This window comes from Alligator mississippiensis, chromosome 1, assembly GCF_030867095.1.
Source record: "Alligator mississippiensis isolate rAllMis1 chromosome 1, rAllMis1, whole genome shotgun sequence".
Taxonomy (NCBI): Eukaryota; Metazoa; Chordata; order Crocodylia; family Alligatoridae; genus Alligator; species Alligator mississippiensis.
Window position 1 is genome coordinate 196,640,742 of NC_081824.1, and position 26,977 is coordinate 196,667,718.

Genomic DNA, 26,977 nt, shown 5'->3' on the forward strand with positions numbered 1-26,977 from the left:
CAAAATAACAGTTTTATTAAACAGGCAACACACTATACAGCCCATGAAGTTATTGGTTCCCACACACACACACAAATTCTCCCACATACTCACACAGTGGTAGCAGGAAAGGAAAGGCTTAATGGAGGGATTGAGGTCAAGGTGTGCAGAGACAGAGGTCAGGTCCCTTGCTTGGGGGAAGAAGGGGGGCGATAGCTACCTATCCAGGCTGTGAGTTCATCCTCAATGGCCAGTCAAAGTCTTCTCCAGTGAGGTGTTGTCCAAAGAGGGTCACTGGCAGGGCCTCTGGGTGGATAGGTGATGTGGTGTAGTGCTGGTCCAGATGGAGAGGGCGTCCCAAAGAGGTCACACTCTACCACCCCTTTTATAGGGGTGGGCTACCTGTGACTCCAGTGGGAAGGACATGCCCAGGCAAGGACTAGTCTTGCTCAGATGAGGTCATGCAGTTCTAGGTGTCCTCATTGTCCAGTGGGATACAATGGTGGAGTTGCTGGTTTCTATTCTGTTCTGTTTCTATGTTGCTGGTTTCTTAGAGGGTCTTTATCTTTCAAATATTGGGTTTTGTTTCTGGTCCTGGGAATAGGTCTGTGGTTTCAGGGAGAGTCAATGCAAGGCGGTGGTCTGGTCATTAAGCTGATGGTCTGGTCATTAAGTGGATGGTCCGGTTGTTAAGTTGATGGCCCGGTCATTCAGTAGGAGCTATTTTTAGGCCTGCTACCATTATGTCTTGTCACTGGTAGATGTTGTAAGGCTTTGGTGACCTCTTCATTGGTGCCTTGCCCCCCAGCCACGTCAGGGTGAAGCCCTATTCCGGTGCCACCTAGATGATTTGGGCGCTGCCCCTTTTTCTCTCCTGCCACATCTTCAGTGTTATTTGTTGGGAGGCAGTTCCCCGTTGGGGGCCCAGAGGGATCTCAACCCTGGGGGTGTCTTTGTGGGGCTCCAAACCTCCCCTTTACCCCACCCTTACAACACCTTCAGCCTGGGTTGATGCTGCTCCCCGCAGATCTTCCCCATTCTGCCTGCCTTGCAAGGGCTGGGTCTTCTGGGCCGAGGGCCTTCAGGGTTTTGCCCTTGGTCTTTGGGCTGGTTTTCCCCTCTTCAAGAAAATAAACTTGCCCCTGCTGGGGTCACCTATAACTCAACTGAAAATGCCAGCGCCTGCCAGTGGAGCTCCCGAGATTGTCTGTCTGTCTGTCTGTCTGTCTCTCTCTCTTTCTTCTCTTGGGGCTCCTTTCTATCCCTCCCCCCCAGGGGGGCTTTTTTGTCCTCTCTCCTCTAACTGGTGGGGGTACTGGGGACACCCTTGTGCCCTGCCCCTAACAGTTCTTCTGGCGTCCCCGACCTGGAGCCCGGCTGACCTGAGGTCCTGTCATCCTGGTCCCTCTTGCTGGCATCACTCCTCTCCCCCTTTAGGGGGCTCATGGTTCCCCATGCTCTGCCCCCTCTGGAGCCGTCCGAGGATGGTTGAGGGCTTGAGGGTCTGCCCTCAGCCATGGCTCCGGAGCTCCTAGTTGGAGCCCTGCCACTCCCCAGTGGTGTCTCATCTGATTGCTGCCTTTCTGTGGGGCTCCTTGGCTCCTGCCAACCCCCGAGTCTGCCTTCTGCCTTGCTGGTTGGGGTCTCCCGGTAGACAGCTGACCCCTTCTCGGGGGAGCTGGGGCTAGAGCTGGAGCCTCCCAGCTCTGGAGTTGGCATCTCCCAGCTGGTGTTCCGCCCCTCTCTCCCCGGCTCGCCGCCCGCTGTTTCCCCAGCCACCTTTTGAGCAGCCCGCACTGCTTGGAAGCCATATCTCCAGCTCTCTTCAATACTTAGGCTCAGGCAGCTGCGAAACTGCCAAGCCTGCGCCTGTGCCTGTGTCCATGCTCCGGTCTTCTCCCCACTGCCACCCATCTCTGCTCCTGTGGTGAGTGCCGTGGTGTTCTGATTAGGGGTCTGGGCCACGCTGGGGGGACTATTGTCTCCCCTCTCACATGTCTCAAGCACCCTCATTCACTCTTATTCATCGTGGAACCAATTTACATAGGAGGGGTAGGTATGAGTCACAGTTACAACACAATTACAATAGGGTATGCCTGGGCAGGGGACACAAAATGGAGATTTGACATTAGAAGATGGAGACTTGACATTACTTTGGCTAACTTTACAAAAACAGGCCTAAATTATACAATATCAATATAAAACAGTAACATTCAATACAAACATAATAAGAATACAATATAAAACAGCAAAAATCAATACAAAAATAACAGAACACTATTTACAATATAAAAAGGGGCTTGTTACAATAATGGCATACAAGAACTTAGCTTACCCATGACTACCTATAACTACTTATAAGGGATAGAGGGGGCAGAGAAAGAGTCAGAAATGGTTGGGGAAGGGGAGGGAATGTATTTTTAAGTAAAAAAAAAAAAAAAAAAGAAAAATCTGGGGGGTTTGCTACAGTTGTCTAGGCATCCATAAAGTGTTTTCAGAATAACACAGTAGACATGGCTTGTATTTCTCTAATATAAAACACACACACACACACAAAAGGTAGCTACTTTAATTTTACTTTTTAAACTCTTCCAGGTTTTCTGCAGACATTATGAAGAAGAGGGTAAGGGAGCAAACCCATTTCATTCCTTGACAACCATTTTTTGAGTTTCTTAAACAAAATTCATCACTTGAGGGGTAATTTTAGCCTCCACAATTTTTCTTAGCCCTAATTCTCTCTTCCCACTCAACCCAATCTTTTTCCTTTTGCTCCAGATCTTGGATTTCCATTACTCTGCTGTCCATAACCACATTCTATGATTGCTTTCTCTTTCTGTCTCTTCCTACATCTCTACTGAATAGAGCTCTTTAAACATTTACAATTGTAGAAAGCCTCTGAAATGTTGTTGCCACTCTGCCTCTTTTTATTATTCGTCTTCTGGAAATGTCCACAGGAGACACTATTAATTTATCAAAAGATTAAAAACATTTTTCTAATCATCTGTCAATGTAAATTGCAAAGCTCATTTAGAAATCCCTTTGTTAGTTTGTTTGGCTACTTAATACATTCCAGGGAGAAAGAGGAGGGCTGCCTCATGTCAGTAAGATAAGCCTCTTGCCTTGAAACTATTTAGGTTTGATTGCATTGCATTATAGAATGCATCATTACTAGTTTAACCTCTCCAAGGTTTTCAGCTGCTGTTTTATTTAGCTATACTGACTACACAGCCTACAGCAACTCCGGGCAATGATTCCCCCAGTGGCATGCATGAGCTGCCCTGCTCTACTGCAAAAATACATTATGGCTGAATTTGCCCTGAGAGTTTGGAAAGATCTAAGGTCTTTGGAGACTAAAAATGTGTTTTTTCTTTGTTTTAGCTGGCAGTATGAGCCTCTGGCATTTTCAAGTGCAAGTCATTAGCGTCCACAAGGGTGATGTTAATATGTCTGTGTTTCAATCTCAAGACATTTTCCAGTTGCTTCTGCCACAACAATCTCTGCCATCTCAGTGCTTTTTAAGCCCCATGTGAATTAAAGGGAGCTTTGCAATGCCAGCAGGAATCACTGTTGACTTCAGCTGAGACCAGTTGCTACCTGATTTACTCTTTGCAGTTGTTGGCACTGAGGTTGAAAGTCATTCTCATCCAGAACCACTGAAAGAGAGAGACAGGGACAGAGAGAGAAGGAAAGCTGTAATATTAATAACATTAAAAAATATAGAAGTGGAGCTGAGAAATTTTGGATAAACTTACCAAGTTTGCAAAACATTTTGTTTTAAGTTTCCTAAGCTCAGGTTGATTTTTCTCCCTCTCTACACAATTGAATTTCTTCAGCACTATAAAAAACAAAAAAACAAAAACTACAACAGAGCAGCCAGAAATAAAAGGAAAACGAATAGCAGATCAATTGGAAGTAGTCCAGAGAGCAGCCTGAGGGACCAGATGACAGTCATAATTGATGCCACGGATAGAAGCTGTCAACGAAAGGGAATGTCATATGGGAAATGCAGTGAGGCAACTGAGAGGGAACAAGGACCTACCCTTTCACCCATCATGTAACAGCTGAGTATAGATGTACAGCATGTTTGGTCAATTGCTGTTTGCTTTAACTTGCAAGTGTGTCATAAATATTCCTCCTTCTCTTTTAGAGTACCTTGCTGTATTCCCTCTAGTTCTCAGCTCAGTGATAATCTTTATTCCCATGACCAAGAGAAATGTAACTTAATCAGGGAATAGAATGGGGGATGGGAAGAGGGAAAAGGTGAAAGTGTTAACTCAGAACTGAAAATGCAAACATTTTTGCCACGTTGCCATATTGCCATGCCTGTGGATTGTTATTTAATCCTCGGGATAACCAAGTCTCTTGGCACTAGTGTGGTACCAAGATAATTATTCAAAAAATAGTGCCTGTGTTTGGACCAAATAAAACCTATTTACCTCTCACTATCCATCCGTGCCATAAGGAAACATGATGGTTAGAAAAGGTGTTTTAAAGAAGAGTCAAACAACAAAAGGAAATTATTGCTTTAATGAAGTATTTTCAATGGACTCCCCCTTCTGACCCTGGCCAAAGTAATAGAGCTGACGTGAACAGAATACAGGCAGAAATGCAACTGTGCATATTGGTCATGCAAATAGTTGACTTCTTGGTTAACAGATTCCCTTTTTTTTAAATTAGAGGAGCTATGTTTGGGTGTGCGAGATGTGAAAGGGATCATAGCTGAGGCACAGTAAAGAATCTTCCTCAACTGAACACGTTAAATTTTGAGCCACCTTCTGTCAGCCTTATCTATTTAGAATGTAAGATCTTTGGACTAGTTTCTTATCAAGTTTCTGCAGCTCCTAACATGCTTAACCCAGTCTTGATGGTGGTATCCGGCTGCTTCTGTGATAGAAATACTAGAAATGTTCATCTATCTTTTGATTCATTATTGGCTTCCTTACTATTTTCCCAGACTCAGAACTCTGGAGAAAGTATATCTCCAATACTGAGGCAGAAGTAATTTAATCTATCACAAGTTGGTCCTTACCACTTTTGCTTCTAGCTTTTTCCAGTGGCCTTTCAGAGAGAAGTATAGAAAGGGACACATGCATGCTTACAGATATGCACATACACTGTGATAGGCAATGTTATAAGAAATTAAACAGAATAAGGATTATTTGCCACCTCACTCACTAGCAGTTTTGCTTTTTTTTCTAAACAGTTTTCATAGCAAATAAAGCCTGTCATGCTCTGAAGTTTTATTAACATTACAGAGCTTGCAGTTGATGTGGTTGTAGGATGCTCTCTAACAGGTCTATATTGCTAACTCATCTCAGTAATCAGAACATGAGTCTAATTAGAACAAGCTTCAAGCCATAAAAATAGTTTTCTGAGGTTAAAGAACTAGAGGGAAGGACAGAAGTCTTTGTAAACTAAAGCTCTGAGATTAAATCAACCTGAGAGGAAAATTTGGATGATTCTTTTATACTTGCTATATGTCTGAAGTAGAAGAATAGAAGCACTCCCCAAAAAGGGGTAAGGTTTGGCTAAGTACATACCACCTGTGTGATATGGGAGCAACAGAACAAAGACCTGTCTTGTGCCTATTTTCTTCTACACCTTTCCTATAATAGGAAATTTTATAGCAGTTAAAAATCAATTTTTAATAAAGGGATTGGATAACACACTGCTGGCTGTAACTTTGCAGTCAGTATAGTCTAATAAGTGTAATTACACCAGCTTCTACCCATTTACACTTATATCCACATGCAAAGTGAACAAACTGGTGGAGTTTATATGGTGAAGAGTTAGAAGGGAGTGGATGTAGCAGGAAAACTACATGCAAGAGAATCTAAGATATGCTCATTTTCTTTGTTTTATCTTCTATTTATACATTCTGATTAGTAGTTCATCCCTACTACAGCCTCATCCATATGATCCTTTGCCCAAAATGTATCTCCTGTAGCCATTTATAACATCTCTGCATTTGTCTTAGAAAGAATACTTGTTTACATTTACCTGTTTGAATTTTAGCACTCTGGCTGTTGATGGAGTTTCTAGAGTTGCATTTGTCCCTTACTATAGACTTATTTGGCTTGGACTTGGTCTGGGAAACTGTTGAACAGTGATTCCCTGGGAGGTGTTGAATACCCTCAAATTGCAACAACCTTAAAAGAAGCTGAAGATGCTTGGCACATCAAAAGAGAGAGTGCATTTTGCCAAGCTAGCTCTGGCATCCTCCTACCCCCATTTGTTTCTGTCTAATCCAAAATCAGCTTCCCAGTATGGGCAACTCCTGCTTAGCGCTCTTAATTGGTTCCAGAAAAAACGAGAGTTAAGTGGAACTGTACTAAGCAAAACCCATTTCCCTAGAGGAATTAATGTAAATAGAGATAATTAGTTACTGCCACTTCTCACTGCAACTGCTTCCACTTCAGCCACATGCCAGCCTGGGCCCCATGCTCCCGCCACCCCGCCCTGGGCTCCCGCCAGCCCTGAGCCCCAGTGTAGGCCCTGCGCTCATGCCCATGTACCCACTCACCGCTTTTCCCCACTCCCTGCACTCACCCACCTGTCAGCCAGTTGGCTGGCTGCTCTGGCACCACATGCCAGCCCAGGCAGACTGCAGGCCCTCCACCCTGGGCCCCACCAGCCCTGGCCCCGGGGCACCGGAACAGGCCCCGCATTCACGTCCTTGCACCCACTTGCCACTTCTCATCAGTGTTGCTTCTTCTCCCCCACAAACAAGCCCACTCAGTGCTATAGCAAAACTCTCTAAGTGCTAAGTGGAATCAGGTATTTGAAATGAGTGTTATAGTGAAATAGCACTAAGCGAAATGGAGTTAAGTGGAGGTATTTATTCATGTAATTATTTTAATGGACACTTCATTAGATTAGCATGTTTCATAGTTTCATAGTTGTTAGGGGCTGAAAGGAACCTTACAGATCATTGGGTCCAGCCCCCCTGCACGTGGGGAGGAAAGACTGCTGGGATCAAATGATCCCAGCATTTTGGGAGTCAAGATGTTTTTTGAAGATTGCCAGGGTGGATGACTCTATCACTTCTGCGGGGGAGCCTGTTCCAAACCCTCAGTACTCAGTTTATAAAGAAGTTTTTCCTTATATCTAGCTTGAAGTGATATTCAGTCAGCTTGTGCCCATTATTTCTTGTTCTCCCCTGGAGGGTCTTGGTGAATAGATGCTCCTCCAAACCCTGATGTATGCTCCTGATATACTTGTAGGCTGCAACCAAGTCCTCCCCTGAGTCTTCTCTTCTCCAGGATGAACAATCTCAAGTGCCAAGTTAAGTGAGTACAGTAGCAATGTTATCTAGAAGTTACAACAGGGATTAGGAGACAAAGTTTTAGAGTCATAGATTCTTAGGGGCTGAAAGGGACCTCACAGATCATCGGGTCCAGCCTGCCCAAAGTTCTAGTTTCCATTATCAGTTCTAGGTTCTGTTATCAGCTATGAATCTGACTTGTCATGTGATCTTGACCAAATAATCAGACCTTGTATTTTCTTAGTATCTCTTTCTGTTAAACAGAAATTCTTTCCTTTGCCTACCTCACAGACGTGTTGTGTGCCTGAACTAACCTATGCTTATAGAATATTTTGATATCCTCAAATGAAGGCACCTACCTTAATGCAAAGTGTTGTTTGGGTTTGGGTCTGGTTCTATTTGACAAATTATAGCAACTGGATGAAAAGGTTAGCTATAAACAGCTTGGCCACCATCTTTGTATGCCATGAATGTCTGAAATGCTGTGGGTACCATCTATATACATCATACAATTTTAATGGGATACATACATTTTTTACTTAATTACAAAAATAGCTCCACAATATTATATGCCTTACATGATAAATGTGCATATCAACACATTCTCTAATTTCTGTTCTACAGTGTTCTCTTATAAGTGATATGAAGAGATCATAGAATCATAGGGCTGAAAGGGACCCTGCATGAGCAGGAAAGACATCTGGGGTCAGACGACTCTAGCCAGGTGACTGTCCATTCTTCTCTTGAAGACCTCTAGGTTAGATGATTGCACCACCTCTGGGGTGAGCTTGTTCCATAATCTGGACACCCTAGTTGTAAAGAAGCTTTTCCTAATGTTCAGCCTGAAACTATCTTCCAAGAGTTTGTGGCCGTTGTTTCTAGTTTTCCCCCAGGGCACCCTGGTGAATAGTTGTTCACTGAGTCTCTGATGTATGCCTCTGATATAGTGGTAAGCCACAATCAGGTCCCCTCTCAGACTTCTTTTCTTTAGGCTGAAGAGTCTGAGATCCCTCATCCTCTCCTTGTATGGCTTGCCATGCAAGTCCCTGATCATACAGGTGGCTCTTCTCTGGACCCTCTTGTGCTTTAGCATGTCCTTGCTGAAGTGCGGCGCCCAGAACTGGACGCAATACTCCAGCTGTGGCTGCACCAATGTTGAGTAAAGCAGGAGAATCACTTCTTTGGATTTACTGGAGGTGCATCGATTGATGCATGCCAGAGTTTTAGTGGCCCTAGCGGCTACTGCATTGCACTGCCGGCTCATATTCATGCTGGGATCTATTGTTACCTGCAGATCCCTTTCATCTGTAGTGCTGGACAGGTTAGTGATGCCCAGCCTGTAGGTGTGCTGTGGGTTCTTTTTTCCCAGATGCAGCACTTTGCATTTCTCTACGTTGAGCCTCATCTGGTTCTGTTCTGCCCAACATGCTAGCCTGTCTAGGTCTGCTTGTATCTGCAGCCTATTTGCAGGTGTGTCTGCACAACCCCATATCTTGATGTCATCCGTGAACTTGGCCAATGAGCTTTTCACCCCCTCATCCAGGTTGTTGATGAAGATATTGAACAGCACTGGGCCAAGTACCGACCCCTAGGTTACGCCGCTGCCCACATCTCACCAGGATGACACCGATCCATTCATTTATACTCTCTGTGTCCTACCCTGCAACCACTTTTACACCCACTTGACAGTCCAATATCTTCCAGTTTTCTGATCAGTACTTCGTGGGATACCAGGTCAAAGGCTTTTTGGAAATTGAGGTATATAAACAAGTAAAATAAGTATTAATATTTATAGTATATATTCGTGTAATACATTTTAAAAAACAATATTGTATAATATTAATGGATGTAACCCTTTTACAGGTTTAGAGACTCAAAGTCTTTTGGAAGTGTTTAAAATTCAGTTATGTCCCTCAGGGCGCATCTACGTGAGATGGCAGAAGTGCAGTAGACTAATTCTACTCTGCATTAGCACATCATAGTGAAAAGCTGTGCTAACGCGCAGTAGAATTAGTCTACTGCATATTAGCATGATGTAAAAACCGTACACTGGTGTCGTGGTACAATAGTGACGATTACGTTGCATTAAGTTAGTACCTAATATTACAGGTACTAAACTTAATGCACCGTAATTACGGTGCATGAATGCATGTGTAGACATGCCCTCAGTGTCATATATTTTATTCAGGTCATTAATTTTTACTCATAACAATAGGTCCAATGCATGTAGCTAAACACTGCTTCTTATTTTTATTTGTATTAGAGTATCACCGAGAGGCCCCAACCCAGATTATGTTCATGAATTTTCAGAATCCTCATATTATTCCATGTGTCAATAGTAATTTGTGATCATTTAACTGGTCTACATTCCTGACAGAGAAGCTTATCAGTACCTGAAGACTTGGATGTAAATTTCAACTTTTGGAAAAACTGCATACTGGAGACACAAGTAGACAGATCAACAGTAAATGCTTTCAGACCCTCCTGCTCAACATTTAGTCCATTTTATAGGAGGTTACTTTGGAACTTAGTCCACTATGCTTGTTGTTAATTCAGTACCTCTCCTGCTTCTTTTGTGCAGTGGCCCAATCTCATGCCCAATCTCACATACTAACTACCTAGAGTTGGGGGAGGAACAGCTCCATCACTGAGACTGTTCCTTCTCTTTGAGGGTGCAGGCAGGCTGTAGGAGATTGCCCTCATCCTCCACAATGAATGATTGTGGGTCTTTAGCCAAAGTTGGATGCCAGCAACATGAGTTTCATCTGAAGGGGTAGTTATTAATCTAAAACCAAAGGGTGGGATGACCTAGGAGTCATCTGGGGGATGGCGGCAGGGGCTGCTGGCATTGTGGGAGGGTCTAGAGAAGATGCTGTTGCAGCACAGTGTATTTTGCTTGAGTGCTAAGAGTGACAGTATCTAGGAGACATGGCAGAGGGAGTTGGTTCAGAAAATAGCTGGCTTCAGCTGCTAGATCCAAACAGTCATGGATATGGACATTCCCAGCAACAGGAATTGGAACCCAGTCCTCAATGAGTGTACAGTGGGCATGAGCATCAGTGACTGCAACAGAAGACTCATTCTTACCTTACAGGGACAGAGAGGTTGGGTAGAGCTACTGGAACTATTAGTCAAATTAAAAGCTATTGATTTGGGTTCCTAGGGACCAGGAACTAGGGACTTTCTATTACTGCTTCAGAGTGTGCATGCATAACTTTCCATAGGCATCTTCTCCCGGAATTATTCCCTGATAAGGGCTTGCCCTGCTTTAATATAACTATTGCTTTATTGGGGAGAGCAGTGTCTATATCTGGGGCTACTTGCCTCCCCAGCATGATGGCAATGGGTTGGTGCTGATTGAGGCAAGAGGATTGTCTCGAGTGTGTAGCTAAGACCAAGGATCCCACCAGCCAAATATGGAAGAGCCCAATAAACACTGGGTTTACAAAAAGTTCAAATTCCAATGATGCAGTGTCTAAGGTTTATATAATTTTCTTTTCAAGGTTCATTTGCAAGCCATGCTTAGATACTCAGTGGACAGTGAACCTGAGGGACGAACTGCAACTAAGCTTGTGAGCTTTTTATGAGTTGTTTCTTTGCCAAAGGGGCAAACAGTTCAGTGCAGCTCTTTATACTTGCAAATCACATGTATTTACAGGAAGTGTGGAAGAGTGCTTTTTCAATATTATGCTCTGTGTGAATGTGCTTTTCTTCAACAAAAGAAATGAATCATTTAGATGTTATTCTGCTCTACACAATGTTAAGAAACATGATGAAGATAATGCTTTGTTTATTTTCATCCTGACAGTTACTAAGTTGACTATTAAGTTAATATTGCTTAGATATTTTTTAACTCTCTCTTTTTAGAAGCAAATTTTCAAAATTTTTTGCATCAAAGTATATACCAATTTTCACAACCAAGTATGTATAAAAGTATGGTGCTACATGTGTTTAACTGACAAGTACATACATGACATATGCAGGTATTTCTCAAAGTTGGGCCTTTAGAGCGAATGCGACAGTTCAAGAATACTACAGACCAGGACAAACTTTCCAGCTTTGCTCTGGAGACACATTTCTTAGGGGAAAGAGTTACCGTAGCCTTCATGCCATCTCCATGCATGGCATCTTTGATGTGTATACCAATGAAAGCACATAAATTGGGGTGAAGAAAGTTAGAGAGGAGGAAGGCTGTTTCTTGTGGTATAGAGAGATGCACTGAGCCCATCAGCTCATTTCAGGTGGCAAAATGTTTTCTTAATTTTACAGAAAGGACAAGACTAGTCCTAATGCTGCTGGTCCTGAAATATGGAGAAGTTCCAAATCTGAATCTCAGTTTAATTTAGGTCTGAACTTTTCATTTGGGTCCTACTAATATGCCTTCTAATGGGTCTGAAGTAGCATGCCCTCAGATTTTAATTTGAATTTGGATTCAAATCCAGGTTGTGACTTAGTCCCATCCCTATACAACCTAACCCTGACCATAGCTTAAGCAGTGATTTAGACATGATGGGTCCTCTTGTCAATATTGAACTGTACTATGGATGAGTGGTGCTTAACCTCTGGCCCACAGAATCATGTCATCCAGTCCATGGGTCTCCCCACATTCTGATGTGGTAGTGTTAATTGCCACTCCCCTGCGGCCAAGTTTCTGGAACTGTGGGGAGCCCCACAGGCAACATGATGTGGCTCTGCATGCTAGATTGTGCCAGTGAATGGTGAAGCTGGCATGTGGGATCACTCCATAGCTGGATCTGGCATATAGAATTAAACTGGTATGCCATATCACACTTGCAGACCAACCCAACATGCTGATGGCACACAGGGTCAGACTGGTCTGGTCCTGCGCTGTTCATCCACACTGGGGGGCCAGATGAGTTGAGCACTACTACTGTAAGTGGGCTAGGAGGGGGGTCTTTTCTGTAAGTATCTGATCATTGGCTTGATTTAATCTTTGATTTTAAATATTTTTTTTTCTGTACTTCAAACACCAATAGCTAGGTAGGTAAATCTTCGCTTCACTATATTAGCATGCTGTAGAATATTAATATTTGTTATAACCCTAGGGAAATACACGGTGCTGTACAATGGGCATAACCATGCAGTGACCCTATGCCAAAGACTAAGGAATCTGCTTGCTATGGTCAGAGACAGGGTCAGGTGAATCTTCCCGAGACTTTTTGAAGGAAAAGAGCAAGGGTACTTGGTGAAATAAATGAGAAAGGTATCAGGTATACACGGTAACATGAACAAAGAAACAGGATCGATTAAATAGATTAGGATTAGGCTGATCTTGCTTGAGCTTCTTTTAGAATCTAGACAGATGAAAAGCTTTTGCTGGTATAATCAGAAGCACACTGATATAAAAATTATAGAGGACAGAAGATGCAAACCTTTAAATCAGGTTTTACCCCTGCAAGAATTTTGATAAATCTCTGCTGATGTAATTTACTCTAGTTTTACATTTTGTCTGTTTGTGTCCATAGTGGGGTAGGCATCTGCTAAAGGCAAAGAGGCTGATACCTGCTTCCTCCTCTGCCTATGAAAAAAATGCAGTAATATCTGCACATTGTGTGAACTGCCTAAGGATAGCTGCATGTCTAGCCATTCCTGATCCATTTCTAATTTATAGCAGTATATAAACTGCTATAAATTACATCTGTGTATATGTTTCTCTGTCCAAGGCCTAAGAGTGGAAATGACTGAAGTTGGGAGAGTGAAGAATGATTTGTCTGAGCATTTTGAATTGCCCAGGGAGGATAGTAAGCAAAAAAGTCACAGGAAGAAAATAAGTATTGCTAAAAAGAGAGATGGCAAATGTGGTTTAAGAAATACAGCTATCCAGTGTTGTTTATTTAGGCACATGTACACATAAGCTAGCAAGTGTTTTGAAATGGGAAAATAAGAATAATGAAGTCCCTTTCCTCTGAGCATCTCTAAGTCCCAGACAAGTATGAATTAAGTTTTCCTCACAGAATCTGCATAAGTTTGGCAAACAATTACAGTGAAATATATGGTGGCACAGTAAAGTTTAAAACCAGTGGGCTCATATCAGATTACTAGGTAAATGTTTTTTGCAAATAAACAGTATGGGTCAGAAATGTTGAACACCCACCAAATTGTAATCAATGGATGTTTTGTACCTGTGAATGAAAGTCTATTTGTTTTGATACCTAACTTTACCAAATCAAGTCTGAAAATGTTGGGGTACATAATTCACTCAGTCATAAAGTAAAAGGTTGAGGTGAGCCAATCATAGAGCTGAACATAGGGTTATTTTGATTTCCAGTCTTGTTTTTCTAGAAACACTGCCTGACTTCATTTCAGTTCAAGAAGCCTGGCAACTAGAAGTGTAGGAGTCTCTCCAGTCACTGAAGGATGAGTAAAGATGACCTTTTTAATGTGTGAATTAAACAGATTTCAAACCCAGATACCAGAAATAAAAAGCTGGCAGATAATGTCTTGTGCTATGGTTTTTTCCTTTTGCTATAACTTGTACATTTTTTAAAAACCCTTTAAAAGCTTATACATATTTTACTGGCAGGAAGAGAAGATGACAGCATGCAGACCTGCATTCTTGTAACAGATGCCAATGTGGTAAAAGTATTCTATGCGTGTTCCTCCTAACAGAGGCCCAGTTTAGCTGTGTTGTCTTTTCCATTTAATTTCTATTGTTTGTTTGCAAAAACTGAATTTGTGAAGGCATCATTTTATTTAGTGATTAATGGCCATGAGCGGTTTTTCTTTGTATTGTTAAAAAGAATCAGTATTTCTTTTATATAAATGCAACAGAAATGTTTCAGACAATTGTCTGAGGATAATAGCTATGGGAGACTCTAGATGCTTCTGTTTTGCATTTCTATAGCCCTTTCTATTTGAGGCTCTGAAGGCACTTTACAAACAATAATACATTTAGCTTCACAACACCCTTGTGATGCAAGCAAGTATTACTCATATTTTATAAGTGGGAAAACTGAGGGACTGAGATGTTTAAACCAAATTTTCAAGAGTAGCCATTGGTTTGATTTGGGATGTCTCACCTTTCAGTGCTCAGCGGACCATCTGTTTTCAAACCAGTACCTGAAAACAGGAAGAAAAAGATTATGAGCCCATTATTCCCTCTGTAGTTTACTCCTACCTATGAGATGTGATCAGTGATGTACTGTGGGTCTCCGGTGCCTGTGGGTCAATGCTAAGAACTATGAAGGGCCCAGTCAGTGCCCCCCCCGGCCGGCTGATGCCCGGGGGTTATGTCCCCACCCCTGTTGGTCCGCCACTGGATGTGATAAAGGTACTGTAGTCAAGGAGGCGAGTCTTACTTTAGGTTTCATGGATTCTAAAGCCAGAAGGGACTGATGTGATCATCTGGACTGATCTGTAGAGAAAAGGCTTCATGAAGCAAGTTAGAGCATCACAAAGCACCGGCAACCTTTTGCTATAGCAAAATTAGAATGGGCCAGCATAGGCCCAGAAGGGATTATGAAGTGGTCAGGATTCAAAATAGTCCTCCTGTGCTCTTTTGTGGAGAGCAGCCTTAACATCATTGCATATCATCTCCAGTGGGTGTGTTCCTGTTCTGCAATAAGGCATCAATGGGTATAGGGAAAAACAAATCAAGTTCATTGTATACAATATTAATTATCATTTCTAGCCTTGGAGTCTTAAAATTCCACCTAACCATATGATATTTCATACCTTGCAGCATACTGAAAGGAAGGGGGTTCTTCATATTCATCGTTAAAGTGTTCAGGAATTGTCCAAAATAAATTATAAATTAGTTTCTTACCAATATGCCTTATTATGCCTCAGTTGCTTATTTTATCTAATAATTCATATTATTCCATAATATATAATGTCACTTACTTCAGAGAGACACAGTTCATTTCCAGGGGCATGAAGTAATCTATTTACAAAATAATATTTTAGAGAGGTGTTCAACAATATTTAGATTTAATCATCACAATTGGAATGCTACATCTTCCAGATGCCACCAAAAGACACTAAAAGTTCTGATACTGGGTAATGGGATGATTTACAGTCTTTTTTGCAGCACTTCAGTAGTAGACTTACCTTAAATGTAACCTTTACCTTTACCTTTAAATGTGAATGTTAACATTGGCCCTCTGTTATGCCTTACTCAAAGGCAATGAATTTCAACAAACCAAAGACTAGAGATTTGTTTGCAACCAGCTGTCATTTACTTACAAGCTTTGATGCCCATCAGAATATTTACTGGGTACATCTATACATGTGCTTAACTGCACAGTAAATTGATGTGTTGCCATGTAAAGCATCAGTCTACACATGTGATGCTATTAAACTGCAGCAAACTAATTTTCACCGCCATAAGATAGTACTATCAGGGACAGTACTATCTTATAGCAGTGAAAATAACTGCACCCAAATGCATGTGTAAACACTGCCCCAGGTGTAAATTGTGCAGGAAAGTTTTTAGGGGTTTAAATACTGGGTCTTTGCATATTGTTTTTTTTAGGACCTGTGTATTTCCAAGCTCAGACAATGCTGTTTTGTACTCAAGACCTCAGGATGTCTACAAGCTTATTCACGCTGCCTGAGAGCATTATGGGGATAACCTGAGCTCCAGGAAGGATGAGGCTATGTTCTCCTGTGTAGCCCTTTTTACTGGGAAGCATTACAGATTTCCTCACTCTTTCTATTTTGCCAGATACCCTCCTACATTATTTCTCTAACTTCCTTCACAGAGGGATGTCCTCTTTTTCCCTTGATCCTATAGGGATAAAATTATTTCAGTTTTCATGGCATAAAAACTTGGGGAAAGCAGTAAGAGGTGGTCAGCGAATCCTGAGACTTTGCAGCAAGACACATAAATCAATGTGTTTTAATTGTAGCTTTTCTGAGAGCAATGATTTGATCATACAGTATTCAGTTAACCCATGGAAATCTTGAAAATGCTTTGACAGCCAAACTATTCTCATTAAATGAAATTAATGGACTATATATACATATATATCCTGATCTGTTTTGCAGTATATCATTAAAATTATCTGATGTGACTCACCATACTTCTTTTCATTATACCACTTTCTTTTCCTTACCATCCAGTTTGCTATCCAGGAATATCAGTGCTATAGATATTGCAGACTAGATCTTTAATGGCTTGATTCATCTTGCTGATCATTTCTTTTCCCTAGTGTCTCTGCATTAAGGTAAGAAGCAGTGGTTAGCAGAATGGTTACGGAAGATCTAGATACAGGGATCTGCCGTGCTCTTGAAGGGAGTATGTGATCTCATGACCATCTTATCCCCTGAGTGAACAGAGATCAGGAGCATCAGAAGGGAAAGGAATAGATTTCGTTATAAGGGATACATGCTTATAAGAGTTTTAAGATTCCAGTTTTTAAAATGAGAAGGTCTATGAAGGAAATTCACTAACCCTCTAACAGCATAGAAAGGCTGAGAGTATGCTCCTAGGTTTCTTTGAGAGAAAAGGCAATATGGCAATATACACATGCTCAGAGGTGGGGGGCTGGGGGAAGGCATTTTAATTGGAATGGTTCCTGGAGAGCTCCTCTAATTAAAATGCTGCAGCGTCACATGCATTAAGCCCCTGTTCATTTAAAGATGGCTGTGGGATGGTTTAACTAAAGATCATTTGATGAGTTTTCATTAAAGTGCCCCTACAGTTATTTTGAAACACAGACTTAATGCTGTGGCGTTGCTAAAGCATTCTAATTAGAATGCATCAGAGCATGTGTATAGGCAGCCTATGCTACCACTGATGTGAGACAGGCTGAGCAGAGTTAGGCTGATGATCAGCACTTTTGAAAATCACACCTACAGTTCATAAATTAAGATTATTAATGTACTCTGTGGCAGAGCACAGGGTGTCTCTGCCACTTTAAGGGCCTGGAGCTGGCAGCCTCCAGGTGCCTGATTAGGGCAGCCGTTTTGAGGCTTAGGCTGCATATTTAAACAAGGCAGTTTGGCTGCAGGAGGGCAGGCAGTAACACCGCCTGGCCGTAGGGCTGCTGTGAACGACCCGGAAGTAAGGGGGAGCTGCAAGGGGTTGGCAGGAGGCTCCTGGTCCTGGGCATGACCTGAAACTGCACCCTGCCGGGAGTGGGTGGTCTGGTGGGGCTCTCAGTGGCGCGGGAGCCCCCAGGAAGTGCCAGGCCAGTTATCACCCCGGTGAAAGGTGGGTTGGGGTGCCTTAACCCCTAGCTCCCACCACCACCGGGTGGGTTACCCATGCGTATGTTGGAGGGCCTAGAGGGCAGTGTTTGTAAGGGGCCCAGAGAGGGCGGACCCTGAGAGTGCATTGTGTACAGGGCGTGGTGCTGCGGTTGCTCCTAGGAGGAAGGGAGTAGTGGCACGGTGAGGCCCAAGGATGAGAGAGAGGGGCTAGAGACCCAGCCCGAAGGGGATAGTACCCTCGACTGGCCCATGCTGGGGCCAGGACCAGAGAGGGTCAAAAGGGCCGGGGGCCCACTGCGAGGGACGCCCAAGAGCCGGGGGCCTGGGGTCCCCGACTGGCCTTGAGGTGGGCCAGGGCCAGGTAGCCGAAGGTTCTGGGGGAACCACACCTGAGAGGGGAACATGGCTTCGGGGGGGCGAGGTAGCCCTGTTGACGGCGGAGTGGCCGCCTGAGAGGAAGGATCAGAGAGGGGTCCTGTTAGGATGATTCTGGGGCCCAGTATGGGGCCGGTGATTGTGAGAACACCGTGATGCCATCTGCGAGGCTTGGGCTGCGGTATTAGGGGAGGTCAGAGCCGCAGAGCGCCCCCCTGGCATCGGGGCATTACAATGGGCAGCCTCCTGCTTAATTGACATCGATATATGAATCAATTATCATCAAAGGCGTGGCGGGCGAGATAAGCGGGCGGTTGCCCAGAGGCAGGTGGGCGGGCCATGAAGAGCTCGGCCCTGAGTAGGCCTGCTGTCACGGTGACAGGTGGGCGGGCCACAGAGTTTGGCCCCAGGAGGCCCCCTGTCACATACTCCCTTGAATACCATCAATAGTTTTAAGTACTGTAATACAAAGGACCTTTCTCAAATACAGTACAGATTATATTTTAATGCCACCATCCTACAGAGCACTCCTGGAGGAAAATGTGTTTAAACATCTCACGCAGTCCTAGATAACAAAATAAGTTGTAATTAAAAAGAAAAAAGTGAGATGCCAACAAAGATAATCACAAATGCTCACTCTGTCATTTTCTTAAAAATATAATTCTATGGAGGGCTGAAGCTCAGTTCAAAGATATAAGTTCCTTTTCTGAGCCAAACACAATTTTAACCAAGAAAATAAAAAAAATCAGGGTATGATCATGCAGTATGCTGAGAGGTGCTGAGTATCTTCTTTCATTTCAACTGACACATCACAGGGGGTTTCAAGTCTTTCACAGAAAGCTTTAATACCTGGCATGATGGGCCAATTATACAGTAGGATAAATGCATTGATTAAAATTATTGAAGTAAAATATTCACATGATCCTCTGCCTGTCTGTGTAACAAAGAGCCTGATCCTGAAACTCTGACTTTAGCAGGAATGAAGGTTAGGGCCCAAGGATCATAAACCACCAGACTAAAGAGCTATTTCTTCATTCCCAAATCAAAAAACAAGCAAGCAAAAAAAGAGAAATAGCTACATGGTAGAATTAGTGGACTCACATTTTAGGATTTTGGATGAATTTTCAATCTGAAGGTTCTAAATGTCACACTAGCAGTCTACTGGACTTATTTAGCTCAGGAAAAACAGGTATGCTAATTAATTGGTATCAGAACATATGAATATAATGTAAAGCTAAAAACTGCATTGATTATGTTCTCCTATTTTATGTCCTCTATATATGAAGTCCTAATAGAAGTCTCACAAAGGTACACAAATGCCAGTTATTCCCTATTTTTTTTTTTTTTTTGCATATCCCAATAGAATTACATTTTTAGCATGGTTTTCCAAGTTGTTACATTAACAAATTTGCACTGATTTCTTTATCCTGTCTTCTAAAGACCACCTTGTAGTAAGACAGTGAACTTTTACAGCATTCCATAGTTGATGCACTGTCTAATGTCACAAATGTCTGCTCAAATTACCTCACTAAGACTTGAGAAGAGTCTACATTGTGCCTTCCATTTGAGCTTGATTTGACAGAATCAGTCCCTACGCTAGCTCATGGCACTTATCAGTTAGTCAGCCTTCCTCAGGGAAGAGAATTTAGAGTGCACCATATTCAGTTTTCAAATCAAGCCCTGTCCCCTTAGGAAGCTGTGTGCTGCATTATTAAACAAGGTGCCATCAGCCATACCACCATGCTTAAACATTCAGTCAAATAAAAGACTACATCATTATGTTAACTCTTTTTTACCAGGCTCATTTATCTTTTAGTGATCTGAAATAGAACTCACATACAAAGAAAAGTTTGCTGTATCTTTCTTACTGCTTCTCTTGGCAATATATGTACATGATGACTAAAAACTGCAAGGATGCTATGAAGATCTAAATGGAATACTTTCTAAGCTTTTCCAAATCAGGAAAAGAAATGACCTAATTTAATGCTTTCTATTTTGTCTCGCAAAAAATGTCTAATATTTTGTTTTAGACAGTGCAGTCATTTTATATACACTGGCTGTATTACTTTTACCAATGGCCTATCACTGACCATTGCACTAGTGTAAATATAGAGTACTGTAACTTTCTCAAAGACAATGAAGTTCCACTCTCCAAAGGCTATTAACCTGTTAAGTTCCTCCATCAATGTACTACACAGTCAGATACAGATAGGTCTAGAATCAAATTGTGCATACACTCTGAGGAATTACAAAGCTCTTAAAGTATTTTGTGCTATTCCAGTCACACACCAACTACAACTGGAGGAAAAGACCTGCTCCCACTTGAAAACAAATAGATTTAAGATGTGTGCTTTAAAATTTGTTGCTTCAAATCTCTTTGGGTGCTCTCCTTATATTTCGAGTGAGATTTGTACATCTTTATTTATCTTGTCAGTCCAGAAATTGACAAGATTCTCTGAGAAAAGGGAAGATATCCTTTTTAAAGCTTCATGTTGATATAAATATGAAAATGGATTAAACTCTGATTCCAATTTTCAAACATATGTACTTCAATGAATATTAAATGGTAGACCCATATCATCATCATGACTTATTTACTTTGTGGAGTTTTTATCAAAAAAGGACTGGAGTTTGCTTTGGAGCGTGAAACTTTACTGTAATTGAGTTTAGAGTGGTAAAACCACTAAAGAGGCCATGGCCCCCGAGAGTTCCCTGAAACCTGCCTGTCAACTGCTGTTATATCACAGCTCCAACAGGCCATGCCTTCCTGTTCCCGCTAAAGACTTCTGTGGCAAAAAAAATCGAAGTTGCTCCTAGAAAATATTCAGCAACAGCTGCACAGTGTCAGCAGAAATAATGATCTGAAACTCAGCCTCCAAGGGATGCTAGTCTGGGTCCTAATTCTGTAAGGTGTCATTTCTTTCACTGCAATGCCATTAAGCATGATAGTCATGGAGTGGACACAAAGCACTCTTTAATCAAAGTAGAAAAACTGAAAGGGAACTTCAGGGCTCTTTGACAGAGGAAGGTGGCTTATGCTTCTAAATACAGATTCCTAAAGGATCCATGCATAAAAATGGCAAGTGGATGATATTGTGGGTATTTAAATATGTGATTTTGAAACTGTATAGGTAAATTGAAGACTTTGCTGTGTGAATGGGCATAGTACATAAAAAAAAAAAAACTAAAAGGAACAAACATAGCTCCACAAAAGTATGACTCTAAAATGCTTGTTTCAACCTGTGTCATGTGTGTGAGAAGTTACATGAGCAGCCTGTTTGTGGCACATGACAGATCATGGAGGCAGCACCCCAGGCAGCATAACAGCAAATAGGCCAGGGAGCAGAAAGCAGAACAGCAGATAAGGCAGGGGAAAGGAATCAACGCCGCACTCAGGGAGAGTGCAGGGCTAATGTGTGTCACACCTACCAAAAAGGTTGGCCTTACTGTTTTAGGAGATTAAATGGCTCAGGAAATGGGTGCAAAACTTTTCACCTTTATATCAGTAGTGTAAGTCTAGTCTGTGCACCAAATAGTGTGCTTGCAGAACTGCACTGACCTTAGTGCAGTTCTGTATCCATACAGAATTTGGCCCTAGTCACTAAAGGCTGTTGCTATGGGGTAGCTATTTGGTGGTCTCACTCCTGTATACAGTGGACAAATATTCATATCACAGAATCTACTTCCATGTTATGCAGCAGTCTCAGCAGAAAATTAAAGGGCTAAATGGCATGAAGAAGTTGCTGCTTACTGAAATTTCAGATGGCCCCTGCAATAAAGTATTCAGGCATATTCAATGGGCAGTATGAAGAGTCTTGTCTTGGTGTTGCACTAGGTCTACTCTTTGAAAGACCTTGTCATCCAGACCTCAGATTGCCAGTCCAATATCTTTTACAAACACAAAGATCCACATCTGTAAAGGTACTTAGGACCCTACATCAGATTTAAGGGGTTTACTGAAGTCAATGGAATTCAGGTGTTTAAGTACTTTTCTGGATCTGGACCTAAGTTCCTAAAAGGAAAGTGTCCAAATGTTTTCTTTGGGAAGGATGTAGCCGAGCACACTGAGTCACCAATTCAGCAGAGGAAACAGAGCTGCTCAGTTAGACTAGATTTATTTAAAAGATCCTTCCTTTTCAGCCTCATTGTTAAGAAAGTTGTCCCTGCTAGTTTATATCTATTACACCTACATTAATATACCAGGGAAATGAATCTTTTAGTTGCACTTTGAATTACTTTTGCAATCAGCAGTGGTAAAATTGGGGGTGGATATGATATTCCTCATATATCCTTACTGTTCATCAGAGTCTGCAAAGCTGGCATCCTACAGGAGGTATGATGCTTCAGGAGTTGTCCTGCTGTAGCTTGCTTCAAAAAATATTTGCTTTGAGTAGACTGCAAATTGCTCTGCACCACCTACGTGAACTTGGCATTCAGGTTATTGAGAGGACTGAACTCACAACTGGATCACTGCTGAGAAATGGATACATAAAAACTTCCAATCCACTCAGGAACTGATTTGGGCTCCCTGCCTATACCAGTAGGAGAATGGGACTGCATATTTCAATTAGTATAGCTGCTTTCCCAGCTTTACTAAGAACTTTTTGAAATCTAGAGACTTTCATTGCAAACTCAGTGCTACCCAGTGTTTCCAATTACATTCAGCCTCAGACTCAAACTCGTGAGTGACTTAAAGAACAGCCTTCAATAGAATTTAACATTTGTTTTGCTCCTTCCTGGAGAAACTTCTCACAGATCAAGCCCTGTGATATTTTTCACATGCTAAATTTAGAAAAACTGAATAGTTTACAGAAAGTGACAAATATACTCATAGGTTAAAATGAACAAAAATATGTTTTGGAGTGAGTGAAAATTTAAGATTTGTATCTCTTCTCTGATTTAAATTAAGGAAGAAAATATGCTTTTTCCTCAAAAGATGTAGCCTGCATGCTGAAAACACCTTTTCATTCTCCATCCATCCAATTCCCTTGTTGCTGTCTGTACTCATTTTAAAGATAGGTTTACTGTCAAGGCTTTTTTTTTAATGGGTTCCTGAAGCTAGTCTTCCAAGTCCATATTTTGGCAGTCACAGGGTGACTCACCCTTTTAAGATGAGATGGGCTCAGCCCCCACCTGTGAGTGAACAGCTGCCTCCCAGTTGAAACTTCAGATCTAAGGTTCAGGTGATAACTTGAAGAGCATCTGTCTTCATTGAAGCTAGAAAGAGCTTAGATGATCTAGAAGAGCCATGGGGAACAGATGGGTTCTTGTAATAAGCTCTGAAGCAAAGGAAACAATCTAGCTATTAAATGAAATCTGGAAGGGGAATAATGTCAGGAGAGAGGTTCCTGATGATAAAATAAGCACCTGGATGCTGGTGGGCTGAGGAAACCCTCCTTGAGTTATGTTATGTCCTCAGAACCAAAGGCAAGTAGTTGGTCACCTTAGAGATCAAGGGAGGCTCCTTAGCGGGGGACTAGAACCTAAGTGCTAGTGGGTAGAGAAACCCTATCTGATTTGAAACCCAGTTTGAGGAAAGGGGGCTATAGAGCCCATCAGTCAAGAGGAAGACTTCAGGAGCATCTCTACCAGAAAGTGACCTGGAGAAGGCTTTTCAAAAGAGTGCAGTGGGTCTGGCAGAACTTACTTGTTCAAAAACAGCCTTGTTCTGGGAAGATTGAACAGAACCAGAGCCTGAATGCTGGTGAACTAGGGAAGCCTGCCTTAAACCCTTCTCTGCAGGAAAGCTATGACACCCCTGAAGTTCATGAGTCTGAAGATCAGGTGAAAAACTCTCGAGAGAGAGCCGGGGTAGGATAAAAACTGGCAGAGCTCCCTGCTCCAGAGGGTACTGGGAGTTAAAGCTGCAGAACAAGTATAAATCAGAAGCTCTGGAGGGCTGAAAGGAACTGTAAGGGCTTAATGAATTCTGAGAGGAAGAATGTTATTATCAGTGTTGTAGGCCTTAAGATGGTCGGGCTAGATGTTCAATCTAGGTGTTTCATTGATGACCTTTTGCCCATAACTTCTGGGACTAGGAGATCGCCAATCACATGGTTGCAGTCTGTGTAAAACATGCTTCAGTCTTTAAGAGTTGACCTTCCATCCTAATAACATGCCTGTGTCAAGAAAGCTGCCAGAACCCAACCAGCGCTGGTGGAAGTTTCCTGGGTTTGTTTATATCGGTTGCTGGTGCTAACTTGTCACTTCATACGGAGTGGCTGACAAAAATGAAAAAAATCAACAGCATCAAGTCACCATTTTTTCAGCCTTCCTCACATTCCACTGCTGTCCAATCAAGTTGACATAATCAGGATTTTGTAGATTCACAGCTTGATGGCTTCAGAAAGGTTGCTAGAAAGCTTGATTAAAAAAAAAAATGGCAGTTGCTGCTGTATGAGTGTCCATATTTTTGAACAGGCTCCAGTATTGTCTGTGATGTTGCTGAGAATGTGACTTTCACAATGATGAGGGACCTAGGCAACAACACTGGTATACCTGAGGTTTCAAAGTATAAGAGTGTTCAGTTCAATGCCACTGACCACTGCCTCTTTCAATGTATTGCTTATGAATGAAGTCTAATGTTTTGAGAATGCATTTATTTGTGTTGACAAATCATTTGGATGAATAATTTTCACACTACAAGTAGCTCACATGCAGTTCATTAATGCTAGAGACTCAGATTCATAGATTGTAAGGGGCTGGAAGGGACCTCGGAAGATCATCGGGCCTAGCCCCCTGCACCAGGCAGGAAAGACAACTGGAGTCAGGTGACCACAGCGAGGTGACCATCCAGTCTCCTCTTGAAGATTTCCAGGGGAGGTGATTGCACCACCCCTGGTGGGAGCTTATTCCACAGTCTGGACACCTTAGATGTGAGGAAGTTTTTCCTAATATTGAGCCTGAAACGGTCTTCCAGGAGTTTATAGCCATTACTCCTGGTTTTCCCCAAGGGTGCCTTGGTGAACAGTTGTTCACCAAGCCCTTGATGTACACCACTGATGTAGCAGTAAGCTGCTATCATTTCTCTTTTTCAGGCTGAAGTGTTCCAGGCAAGGTTCCCTCTAAGGTGCGCACGTGCCTCATGGACCAAGGTGGCATGCTCATGGACCACTACTCCTTAGAGGGAACATTGGTTCCAGGTCCCTCAGCCTTTCCTCGTATGGCTTGCCGTGCAAGTCTCTAAACTCGCAGGTGGCCCTTCTCTGGACTCTATTGAGCTTTACCACGTTCTTGTTGAAGTGTGGTGCCCAGTACTGCACTTAGTTATATAGTGCCTCCTTTTCCTTGCCTGTATGACTAAAACTTGTTAAACAGCTAATAAATAACAAATATTCAATGCTATGTTTCAGTAGAATAATAATTTGTACTAAAATTTATGGTATACATAGGGCTTTGTGAACATTTTCACATATACCCCCAAATTCTTCAAAAACATGAAGAACAGAAAGCATAGTGCAATGTGTGTCACTTTTCTCCATGAAAATATTCAGTAATCAATTATTTTGTGGTTCAGCAATCTCTAGCTTTCCATTATATAACAATAAAACACTTAAAGAAGCATCTTACAGATAAATGTGTAACAAAATAAGTGAAACATTTAATAAATAAACCAAGCAAACAGCTAGCGCATTTACTAAAATTTCAGTGTTCAGTCATTCTGACCTAATCCTGAAGTCCTTTACTCAGAACCCCTATTGGTATCTGGTTAATAACTGAATTCTTGTTCATACCTCCTTTCTTCTTCAATCACTGCAAATTCTGTGTTTAGATCTCCACGCTCTGTGTTGAAAAGACATGGTCTCTTATGTCATTGTCTTTGCTGCATAGGACTCTGGAGAGGCAATTCCCTAGGGCTGGGATTGGGAACACTGAGGGAGTGGAGCTGGTGATTGCTAGTTGAATGCTGGTGGAGTTCAAGGGAAATGCAGTTTCCCTGGAATCCAAAACTTGTTTTTTCCTGATTCTATTGCAATCTCTTGATTCCAAGAGTGGAACAGAGGCTTAAAGAAATACACCAGAATATTGTAGATTTGCAATAGTAGCATGAGAGTTAGAAATGCTAGGCATGCATTGTTCCCCCACTGACCCCATGTAATGTGGGGTCATGTAACCTGTAACATGTAACATACTGACCCCATGTAACATTTCCTCTCCTTCAGCTAACTCCATTCTTACAAATTCTACTCGGAAAAGAATGAGGACAATCTGACCTTGAGTAAAGACTTCAGTTTTAATTTAGGTGTCTAGGATCTTACACTCCACCATGACAATATGAATACTACTCTTATGATGGGGTTGACTATCTGAGGATGATTCAAAGTAACTTTTAAATATGCCTAAGACCCTTGAAGGAAAACTAAGATGGGAAATAATAGAGTATGTTAGTCTACATCTGTCTTGGCCACATATCTTCCTAACTCAGTGTTGCTTATCCATTGGCCACTGCTAATTGCCTGCAGTACATTTCCTTTTTCCCACTCCATTTATGAAGCTAAGACAAAGTATTTGATGTTCCAGTGCTGGGAGCTATACATGTTAGTTTAGGATGGTAGAAATGATGGCTAAATTTAGCCTTACATCTAAAATGAATGTGATATATGAGTCAAAAATAACATTCCCAATAGATAAAGAAGAATAAATTGCTAATAAATTCTTGTATGAATTTTAACCACAAATGATCGAATCAAGCTTTTCCTCCCTGAATGAAAAAATATCCAACACTAGATGGCACACTTACCCACAGGATTAAAGCTTCTGTTTTATACAAGTGTTTAGGATCTCTCAGCTTTCTGATTTATGAACTGTTGTCTTTTCTTTGGATTAGTTTTGTGATGAACAACATATGTTGCTACTGGTGATTGCTGAGGTCAACCTAATAAAGAGTTATTTAGTACACTTATGCTTCAGTTTCAAAATCAACCTTCCCATCCCAATACAAGCCTTCACAGGGTTTTTACTTTCCTGATGGTTTGTCTTATAAAAGTCTGAAATAAAAAAAGAACCTGACTTCTGAAAATGTAGCATGACAGGAGTACGTGTGTGCTGGGGGAAATTTTTTTGGAAAAATGGTAAGTTTGGAATGGACCAAAACTGGACCAAAACTGTGTGATTAAAAGGGGAAAGGATTTTGAAAATATCTACACATTTTAATGTGTTCCAAACAAAACATCTACATTTTTC

General features: G+C 41.9%; 1 long non-coding RNA gene across 1 annotated transcript; it reads right to left on the reverse strand.

The window, feature by feature from the left end:
* On the reverse strand, positions 1 to 26,977 carry LOC109282171 (uncharacterized). Its single transcript, XR_002089097.2, has 3 exons — positions 14,284 to 26,977; positions 3,732 to 3,814; positions 1 to 3,632 (listed from the first exon to the last, which is right to left on the reverse strand). It is a non-coding gene; the product is annotated as an uncharacterized LOC109282171 (long non-coding RNA).